This window comes from Chinchilla lanigera, unplaced genomic scaffold, assembly GCF_000276665.1.
Source record: "Chinchilla lanigera isolate Chin_1 unplaced genomic scaffold, ChiLan1.0 scaffold00061, whole genome shotgun sequence".
NCBI lineage: Eukaryota > Metazoa > Chordata > Mammalia > Rodentia > Chinchillidae > Chinchilla > Chinchilla lanigera.
This window is the reverse complement of record NW_004955462.1, coordinates 6,088,476-6,098,519: the sequence shown is the minus strand read 5'-3', so window position 1 is coordinate 6,098,519 and position 10,044 is coordinate 6,088,476. Positions and strand designations below refer to the sequence as shown.

The window sequence follows — 10,044 nt, the reverse complement described above, 5'->3', positions numbered from 1 at the left end:
CGTGGGTTCGGTTCCCGGTACCGGAGAAAAACCAAAAAAAAAAAAAAAAAAAAAAAAGACACAGGTAAACTGCACATACAGTTTGCTCACTTTCAGTTATTGAGAGTATAGCAAAGGGAATGGGAAGAAAGGGGTGTGAAGTGGCAGGACCTTCAAGAGGACAGAGTCTAAGCAATGGGACAGAAGGTATCTTACCCAAATGACAGCATAACTAATATACTTTCAAAGTAAGTTAAGTAAAGTAAGTGCTCAAAGGCAAGACATTTTACCTGTTTATTTAGCACTTTGCACAGAATGCCAAAATTCCAGTTCCTATTTTTTCTGCATCAGAACCATTGTTCTACTTGTCTTCTAGTCTTAGATTCATGGATGAAGTGCGCTCCTGCTTAGATTTTATCACAGGCATGGAATTTAGTCTATAATCCATCTTGTTTTAGCAAACTACAATGGCCTAGATTGTCAGAGTGAAAGCATTTGACATAAAATGATTTAGCCAGGCTATTCTTTTTTGGAGGGAAGAAATGCATTGCTGCTTTTGGAAAAGTTATGGATTTAAATTAGAAAAAAGGACTGAGGAAAATAAAATCAAGTAAGTTATGTATTTTGTAGATAACCGCTGCTAACAGCCTATTTGTAAAATATTCCTAAAAGCATCTCTTTGCATATATATTCATATAGATATAGCTTTTCATAAACAGGTCAGATGATGTATTCAACTTTGGAATCTGCCTTGACTCAACAATATTTCATGCTTTCTTTAAACAATAAATGTAGATGCAGGTCCTTATTTTTATAATAAATTCCATTCCATGGAGCAGAATTTATTTGAGTAGTCATCATGTGTGGGGATTTGCATTCAGTTTTCACTGTTAAAAATTAAGTGACAATATTTAGCATATTTTGCCCAACTAACATATATAATTAATGTTCAAGTTTTTTAAAATCAGTAATACCATTTTTGAGTGGACACAACTGTTAGAAGGATGGAAATATTTTGACCTCCTGAGAAGGCCTTTTCCTTTTCTACTCCATTTGCATTACTATGATACACACTTTTGGGTTCAGAAGACAGGTAATAGAGTGCTGATCCTGTCACTATACACAGAAACTTCCCAGGCAAGGCAATGAACTATATACTTTGGCAAGAGGTGAAGGCAGTGGGGGTGTGTTTGGGATTCTTCCCTACACGGATTTTACTGTATTCACCTGTTTCTCTAGATACTTGGTGCCCTGTTTTCCTGAGTGCTCTAGACTGTCCATAGTGGCTCTTGGCCTGAACCTCCCTTTCAGTACGGCCCTGTATTCTCATTCCCCTTTCTCTCTAGCTCCAGAGCTTACTGAAGATGCTATCCTGTGTCCTTCCCTTGCTTTAGTGCCTTGGGAGTTGACCTAGCTGGCTAACCAGGTACACCAGCTGTTATTATGCTATTGGAGAACAGTGACATGCTTATTTCCAGTTTTACTTATCGATGATGAGATGAGATTTTAAGGCTTTACATTCCCCCAAAAGATGATCAACTGAGAATTTTGGGTTCCCTATTAGGTCTGGAGTTGTGACACCAGGCAGAGGAGGGCTGTCTGTCCTCCAGTCACACTAGTAAGGGAGAGTGCCGGCCTTGACTGGCCTCCTTCTTGCCCAGTACCACAGCAAGAAGAGCTATTCAGATGTCATGGCACTAGTCTCATTTTCCAAAAAGACCCCAAGTCCTTGGGGCTAATGTTAAAAATGTGAAAGTGGAGGTGCAATGGTGGCAGAAGATAAGGACTGTCCCTTCCTTCTTTGAATCATTCATTGTTTTTCTTGGCATTTATCATAGTGACTATTCAACATTCATTAAAACTTAGCTTCTTATACTTTGCTAAGGTAAAATCTCTAGGAAATGAAAAAGTATGATAACTAAGGAAGAAGTCTCTATGAGGTTTGTAACGTTTCTCAGGTTCTTGAGCAAGGGGCATCGTAATACTGTACCATAGGAAACTGTGCAGGTAAATTCATCTGTTGCACTAGCAAAATACAAGACTACTTTAAAAAAGTTTTATTAAGGGGCTGGGGATTTAGCTCAGTGGCAAAAGCGCCTGCCTAGCAAGCGCAAGGTCGTGAGTTCGGTTCCCGGTACCGGAGAAAAATAAAAAAAAAAAAAAAAAAAAAAGTTTTATTAGTGCATGTTTTCAGTATATTATGATTACATTCATTGGGAGTATTGGTACATACACATAATACATCTTAGTTCTTTTTTCCCTTTCCCCTCTACCCTCATTTTAAAACTTTTTTGGCTAACATCACATTTATTTATTTTATAAGTCTTTACCAAGTTAATTATCATAAACACAGATTAACAGCCAGACTAACAGGCCAAAAAACATATAAAACACATAAAACAAATACACTAAATCAAGGTACTGTTGTAGCTACATTGGCTATACTAGATTAAAATAACTATTTTTCTCTCTCTTTTGTTTTTCCTCTATAAAATACAAGAATATAGCCAGGCATGGTGGCACATGCTTATAATTCCAGCACTCAGGAGGTGGAGGCAGGATTGCTGTGAGTTCAAGGTCAGCCTGGGTTACATAGCTAGTTCAAAGCCAACCTCAACAACATAGCGAGACCCTGTCTCAAAAAAACAAAAAACAAAAAAACCCCGAAAACCTCCCCCAAAAACCCACAGGAGTATTAAGAGCACTTTGGAGCTTAGGAAAATGACAACATGCTAAATATTTATCAGAGTTAGGTTTAAATTAATGCAAGCCCCCACTTGTATGCTGCTTTCCTAGGTGAGGTATGCAAAAGTGTGCTCAGTCCACCACTGGGAAACTGAAATTGTGACAATTACTACTTCTGAAGATTAGTCTAGAAAGTGTCTAGATGCCTTTAGGTATTACCATCTTAGTACTGGGACAAGTTCTGCTATGGAATACAATATCTGTCATTTTCCTTGAGAACTTACTTGGAGAAATGCAGGTAAAAAAGACAGACATGTTGAGTGCTGTGATACAGGGATGTAAGAATGCTGTCAGGAACAATGGACACTCATCCACTTATAGCTCATAGTATGGCCAAAAATTTTCCAAGTTGGAGTATCAGTAAAGAATCAATTATATGTGGTAGATGGCATAAACATTCTAAAATATGTTAACATTTATGAAGAGATTTAAAATTATTTCTTTCTGGTCAAAATAACTCAGAAATTTCAATTCTATTAATTCCTTTTATGAAAATAAGCAAATGTAAAGATCAGCATATAAAAGTGCTTATTAATGTTTTTTCTTATACTGAAAAAGAAACAAATGAAAATGCATTAAGTGGAGAATGATTAAATTAATTATGACTAAATGATTTAATTCCTAGTCATCATAAATAGTTTTTAAAAATCCTTCACTGGTATGAGAAAAATTTATGATAGTACAGAAAAATATTGAGGCTCTTAAATTTTTTTACAGAGCTATGATCTCATTGTTATAGAAGTATGAAAAATTATCAAAAATCTCTCCTATCCCATTAAAAGGGGAAGATAGTAACAAAATATTGAATGAGAGCTAATATGAAGAAAGTATCACTGCCTCTGCTCTGGAGTAAGTCCAGTGGCATTTTCTGTGGTGGCACATCATCTCAGCAGTGTTCTCAAAGGCTCTTGCCTTCTAAGCTCATAAAGGATTTATTCTCTATTAGTTTAAAGGAGAAAAATCTGTTATAGTCCTGCATATCTGCAACTAGGCAGATTTCCAGACTAACTGCTATGGGTTGGTTCTGGATGTCTCCCCAAAGCCTCATGCAGTCATGGGTGGGCTTCTAGATTTGGTTGATTTATGGTCCAACATTGGAATTATGGGTGTGAGTGCTACACCCGCCCTGGGGCAGATAGTTTGCATACAATGTAAGCGAGGGAAAGAAGGTGTTTGCCACCCCTCCTCCCTTTGTGCTCTTGCTGCTTTGCTGTTTTCTGCCACTGTGAACTGTTGCCCTCTGCCATGTTCCTCTCTGCCTTGGAGTCAGCCAAATATGGACTGAAACCTGCACAAACTGTAAGCTAAATAAACCTTTCCTCCCTTAATTCTGGGTGTCAGGTATTTTGTCTCAGCAACGAAAGAAGAGTAACCAAGACACTAACATATGCATTTGTAGAGTGATGTGAAATAAACTGGAACCAGAAGGATTGTTTAAAAAGCCCATCTGAGGTGGGGATGGTGACACATGCCTGTCAGGAGGCTGAGGCAGAAGGATCGATTTGGAGTTTAAGGCCAGCCTGGGCTACATAATGAATTCAAAGCTAGCCTGAACTACATAGCAAGACCTTGCCTCAAAAAAATAAAAACCCCCCAAAACAAAAATGAAACAAAAAAACCTTCTCATAAAAAAGTTTGTCTATGTGAAGTTAATTTTAAGAAGTGTTTTGAAATTAACAATCTTTATTTCTTAGGAAAAAAGTGTTACTTTTTCTTTTTAAATAGTTCTCAGTGAGAAGCTACAAGAGATAAATTCTTTAGATAATGCTGTTTCTACCATTTTCCTTCAGATGCTATGCCAAGTATTAGGGCATGTACACTCTGAAATAAAGTATAAATGATACATGTGAAGTATGTAACTAGACACTTTAGGACAGGGGTTCTCAGTTCTGGCACTCCTGCCATTTTGGGTGGCACAGTCCCTTGTTGTGAGGGCTGCCCTGTGCACTGCAGGTGGTTAGCAGCATCTCTGGCCTCTACTCCTAGACAGCAGTAACAATTCTGATGTCTTTATTTTTTCTGCCGACTTCCTTGAGACCCACGTCCCTTTCTGACTGTATATTAATTTCTAACTTGGCCGCCTATAATACTAGTATGGCAAGCCAAGTATGACTGCCCTATAGCTATTGGTCAATGTCCCTATTATCTGGAGGCCCTATCAATAAGAGCTGTCAATGTGAATACATAAAGCTAAGTAAAAAAGTAATATGAAATCTTGCCCAGATCAAGATAAGATTTGGCTGCATAGAAATTGGAAATTTAACACATCAATGGTTTATGCAACACAGTTTATGTTTCAAAAATGTAGTATCTTAGTCTGTGGGTTCCATCTTCAAGGTCATCAAGGTAGATAATAGAATGCCAGCCATCTGGTCCTTTACATACCAAGAAGCAGAAAAGATGAAGCCTCCTCAGAGGGCTTTCCTGGAGGCTTTCAATCACATTTCAATGGGCAGACGTAGGTGGCCAGCTGTCTTTGAGCTGGGCCAAATGCTACTCCTTACAAAATGGAGAGCCTCATAGCTGAGGAAGATGAGAGAGAGCACAGTGGATGGGCACAAAGAAGCTTCTTTCACTTTGGGTCTATGCCTGATCCTTCCTGTTAGATGTCAGAATTCATTAAAAGTATACTGTGGATCTCAGGAACACATATACATTTATCATTTCCATTTTTAATTAGCATGGACTACTGAAGAAGGAAGAGTTTGGGAAGAAAGAAACTGGGCTTCTTAAACTATTTAGTTTGAAGTAGATAACCCAGTTTCAAGGGGGCCTTTTCCCGACTATCCACAATGGATTTCCCTGCTTTGGTCATGGATAGAAAGTATGTAGAATAAGTGCCATCTTCCCCACCTTCCCTCAGGGCAGCATTCTTCCCTTCTGACCCAGAACATGACCTCAGAATCCTTTTCAACACAATGTTCCTGATCCAAAAGACTTGATGTTATTATTTAAATCTAGCTATTCTTGTTGTATTTTCTTGTGGGAATTTTTATTCTGACAGAATCTCTGGAGATTTTGTTACTTCACAGGAATAAATTGCACAGAGTAGAATCTAGTTTGTATCCATAGGGGATAAATGTAGTTATGCATAGGTAGCAGGCTGGCATTTCTTTTCAGATTGTACCAGTAGTTGGTTGCAAGCACTGCTGGACATGTTTTACCTTGTTCTTTTAACTGTTTACCTTACTGGCTTATGAGTTTCTCAAGGGCAAGAAATACACCTTACCCATGTTTGTGTCCCCTGGCTAAGCATGCCCTAAAGGCATGTTTGATCCATAAATGAACTGCCCACACTGGTCAAATTGAAGTGGCTATCAAAGTAAGTATCTCCTCTATAGCTGGTTACATTCTGGTCGGCTTCTCGTCAAGTACCAAAAGGTGGCCTTATATAGCGACACAGCTAAGAGGTCATTGGAAAGCAAAAGCATGAGAGAAGAGCATCAGTTGTACAACAGATGGAAGGTCTTGATATTTCATAACTGCTTTAGAAACATCTGATAACTGATACAGGATACTGTCTACCAAGGTAATAAGCAAAGGGAAGCTGTACCTTGAGCAGCCCCTCACCCCTGCCCCCTGCACTGTGCATGCTCCTTCCTTCTTTGATCAAAGACCCTGGTTGTGGGCTCAGTGTTTCCTATGTTCTAGGGGGCAGTATGTAGGGGAATTCAGGAGTTGTGCAAATGATTGATTCATAGTACATGTTGATGGGTGTGTAAGGTTGTAATTATGTAAGGTTGTAATTATGCTTTACCTGATTCAATTAAGGTAGCCCATTATCAGTTTGTTTTTTTTAAGTAGGTCTTATAAATAATGAATGTTAATACTGATATAATTTAAAGATGTGAGTCCACAGAAGATTTTGTTAAAGACCACTACTGCAGCCCCACTGCAAGTGTCTTTGCTAGTCCACCATCTTCTATATATTTACTTCTTTACAATGACCAAATTCTGGAATTGTGATTATGGAGAAAGATGCAGGAAAGAAAATATTACCCAAGATATTTTTCTGCTCAAAAGCAGGTGGGTGTGAATAGATCTAGAATACTTTTTTCCCCCATCTTGAAGACAGGGCCTTGTGGCAATACTGATCCTTCCCCACTGTGCATTATGCCCATCTGCTATTGAGGGGACTGCACCTGCACTGATTCCCAAGTGATAATGTTGGCAATGCTGTAATTAGATGCACTTGTTACTTCTACCTAATGCTGCTCCTCACCCCTGCTGCCTGTCTTCTACACTTGATCTTAGCCGAAAGGCTGAGAAGTGATGTTGCTGCCTATTTCTTACTCTGGTCAAGGCTGAACCTCTCAGAAATAACATGGCTCCTCTCACTCCTTTATCCTTCCATTCAGAATATAGATTGCTTCCTAAGCAGTGAGCTCCTAGTTTCCCTCAGAAGAGAAAAAAGAAAAAAAAAAACTAGTCTCTTTGACTCATGAAAGTTGTAGATTTTTCTCATCTGTTTATAGGTGTGGATAGAAGGTAGGGGTGGATGCAGCCGAATGGGAACTCTGGAATCCAAACCCAGTTCAAATTCTTACCTATTTCAAAACCCAGTTCAAGTTCTAGGTAAGTCATTTATTAGTATTTTGACCTTGGCAGATTTACCTAACAGCATTAGTGTCTGTGGGATAATAGAATAGGCTTAGATGTACAAAAAAATGAGAACAAACAATAACAAAAACCGCAACTCAAAAACCAGTCTAGTGCATGGCACTTAACAGGTGGTTCAAAAACGAACATCTTTCATTTTGGATCACATCATCTCTGCTAGGTGGTGGTTAGTGCCTTTGTCTTTGGAACCAGGAATTGAACTCAAGACTTTGTGCTTGCCAGGCAGGCACCATGTCAGCTGAGCTATACCCAAAGCCTTCTATAATTTTTCTTAAAGTGACAGTTTCAGGCCCACAGCATTTCTGCCTGGGGTCTGAAGTGCATGAGTGTATGTGTGTATTCAAGTGGGAGGATTGGCACCCAGATAAATTACTATGGGGGTCTTAGTGCTTATCTTTCCTCTTTCAGGCCTGTAACCAAAGTCATACTTCTGAGTAAGTCAAAAGAGGTGTGTTCCTAAGATTATGGCTGGAATGTCAAAAAGCACATGGAGCTAGACAAAGGGGGATGGAATAATCACTGCAGACCAGAGGCTGTACTATCCAAGGGTGACCCCCAGACACGCCTTCCCCACCTCCATGAGCAACTATTTGGTAACAATGCCCAATGACCTGGCTGAGCCAGTGCGTGCAGAGAGTTGTGCTGTTCTTTACATGCTTTCCTGTTTCTCTTTCTCCTCTTTGTATTTTTTTGGTAATGAGGATTGAGCCCAGTGCCTGTGTACTGAGCCCAATTTCCAGCTCTTTTTTTATGTTCTGAGACATCCAGATACTTTTTCTTTTGGTTTTTGAGACAGGGTCTCACTGTATAATTCAGGCTGCCCCTGAACTCACTATGTAGCCCAGGTAGGCCTTGAACTTGCAGTAATCCTGCCTCCTCCCATTGGGATTACAGGCATGCACCACCACACCCGGCGACATCCAGATACTAAAACAGAAGGGAATTGATATTTATCTAGCATTAGCAATGTGTAGACATCTTGCCAGAGCCTTCATAAGTATTTAATTCTCCATTTCTAGTCTTTTTTTTTAACATGTGTTATCTCTTCATTGTGGGTAATGTTTATACATTTATTAGTTCATATTTTAAAATGCTTCAAGTTCTGAATTGAAGTGATGACATTTGGATGTGGCAGATGTCCTTGGGAAATACATGGCTACAAAGTGATGACACTGACCGGACGAAAGAAGAAATGTAAAAGAACTGCAGCCCTGGAGAGAGTGGGTACATAGCAACAAGACAATAATTAAGGCTGTACTAACATTTTTGATATCCAGCAAAGTGTGAATTGGGGCATATTTGCAAGCCAGGGATTGTGTATGTTCAGATTTGCTGGGGTACAATATGTGGGTAAAGTGGCAGAGAATTAAGAGAGGGATTTCCACATTGTCTCTTCTAACTTCCGCTTTGTAATTTGGGGCACTGTGTAAGAGTAGGCACCCAATTATTAACCATGTGTGTGATATACCCACTCAGGCATATTAGATAGCTAAAACTTATAAAACCGCTGGGGCTATAGCTCTGCGGTACAGTGCCTTGTTCGGCAAGCGCAACGTCCTGAGTTTGATTCCTGGTACCAAAAATAAAATAAAACAAAATAAAATAAAATTTGTAAAATTCAGGACGGGGGTGGTGGTGGCACACTCTTGTAATTCCAGCTCTTCAAGAGGCTGAGGCAGGAAGATCAAAACTTCAAAGCCTCATGGGCAATTTACTGCGATCTTATCTCAAATTAAAAGGGTTGGGGATGTAGCTCATTGGTAGTGTGCACCGAGGTTCAATCCCCAGTACAACCCCCAAATTATGACATTTATATTAACGCTATGGTTTGAGGTCTTAGGAGGAGAGAAACCAGGTGCAGTCGAGCACGCCTTTCATCCCACACCGCTCTGGGAGACTGAGGCAGGAAGATGCAAAAGTTCTGCGTGGGCCACTTTCACCTTGCACACACGCCTCGCCTCATGATTCCGTCACTACTTGGGAAAAGGATGAGCGGTTGTTCTGGTCACTTTACACTCGTCCCAGCACAGGAAGCGGCGGGCTGGAAGAGGACCGGGAGACAGCCGCGAAGACATCAAAGGGCAAAGACAGGATTCTCCTTCACATTATTCCCATCCCCCGGAACACAAAACTCTCGGCAGTTAATTCGACATTAAAATGCCCGGGGTCTCCAAGGCTTACTCCAGGCTTGGGACGAGGTCACAGTCCGGGCCACAGCAAACTTCGACGCGGAAGTCCTTACACACGCAAACAACGTCAACACAAAGTCACTCCGCCTCATCGCGCCAGTCCGGGACTCCCTACCACGACTCTGGTACCGGCTGCGGCGTAGGGGCACCAAGTACTCGTCTCATCCGGGAGAGCGACGAAGAGCAGGAAGACAGTCCTACGCACCCGGCCGGATCTGCTTCCGGGGCATAGGGAAGGGCGGAGCCTCCGGGGCAGAGGGAAACCGGGTTGGGGCGGGGCTAGGGGCGGGGCGGCGCGGTCCGCGGGGGCGCGCGTATCCTCCTCTCCGCTTCGCTTCGAACCCCGCCTCACTTGTCTCGCGTGTTTAGGCCCAGGGCCGCGCCCGGCCCTCCTCTCTGCTGCTCGGCGCGTCCCGCGCATCCCGGGCCTGAGTCGGAGCCGTTCGCCAAAGCCGTCGCCGGAGCCGCACGCCTACCGGGAACCCGCGGAGGCGGCCTGGGCGTGCCGCCC

The 10,044-nt window shown here is 41.4% G+C and overlaps 1 long non-coding RNA gene across 1 annotated transcript in view; it reads left to right on the top strand.

Annotated features, from left to right (window-relative positions):
* LOC106150048 overlaps window positions 1-9,599 on the top strand; it is a 61,965-nt gene extending 52,366 nt beyond the window's left edge. The window contains exons 4-5 of the long non-coding RNA XR_001236610.1: window positions 7,200-7,299; window positions 9,185-9,599. This is a non-coding gene — a long non-coding RNA (uncharacterized LOC106150048). The remainder of the gene's footprint in view (window positions 1-7,199; window positions 7,300-9,184) is intronic.
* The last annotated feature ends 445 nt before the right edge of the window (window positions 9,600-10,044 follow it).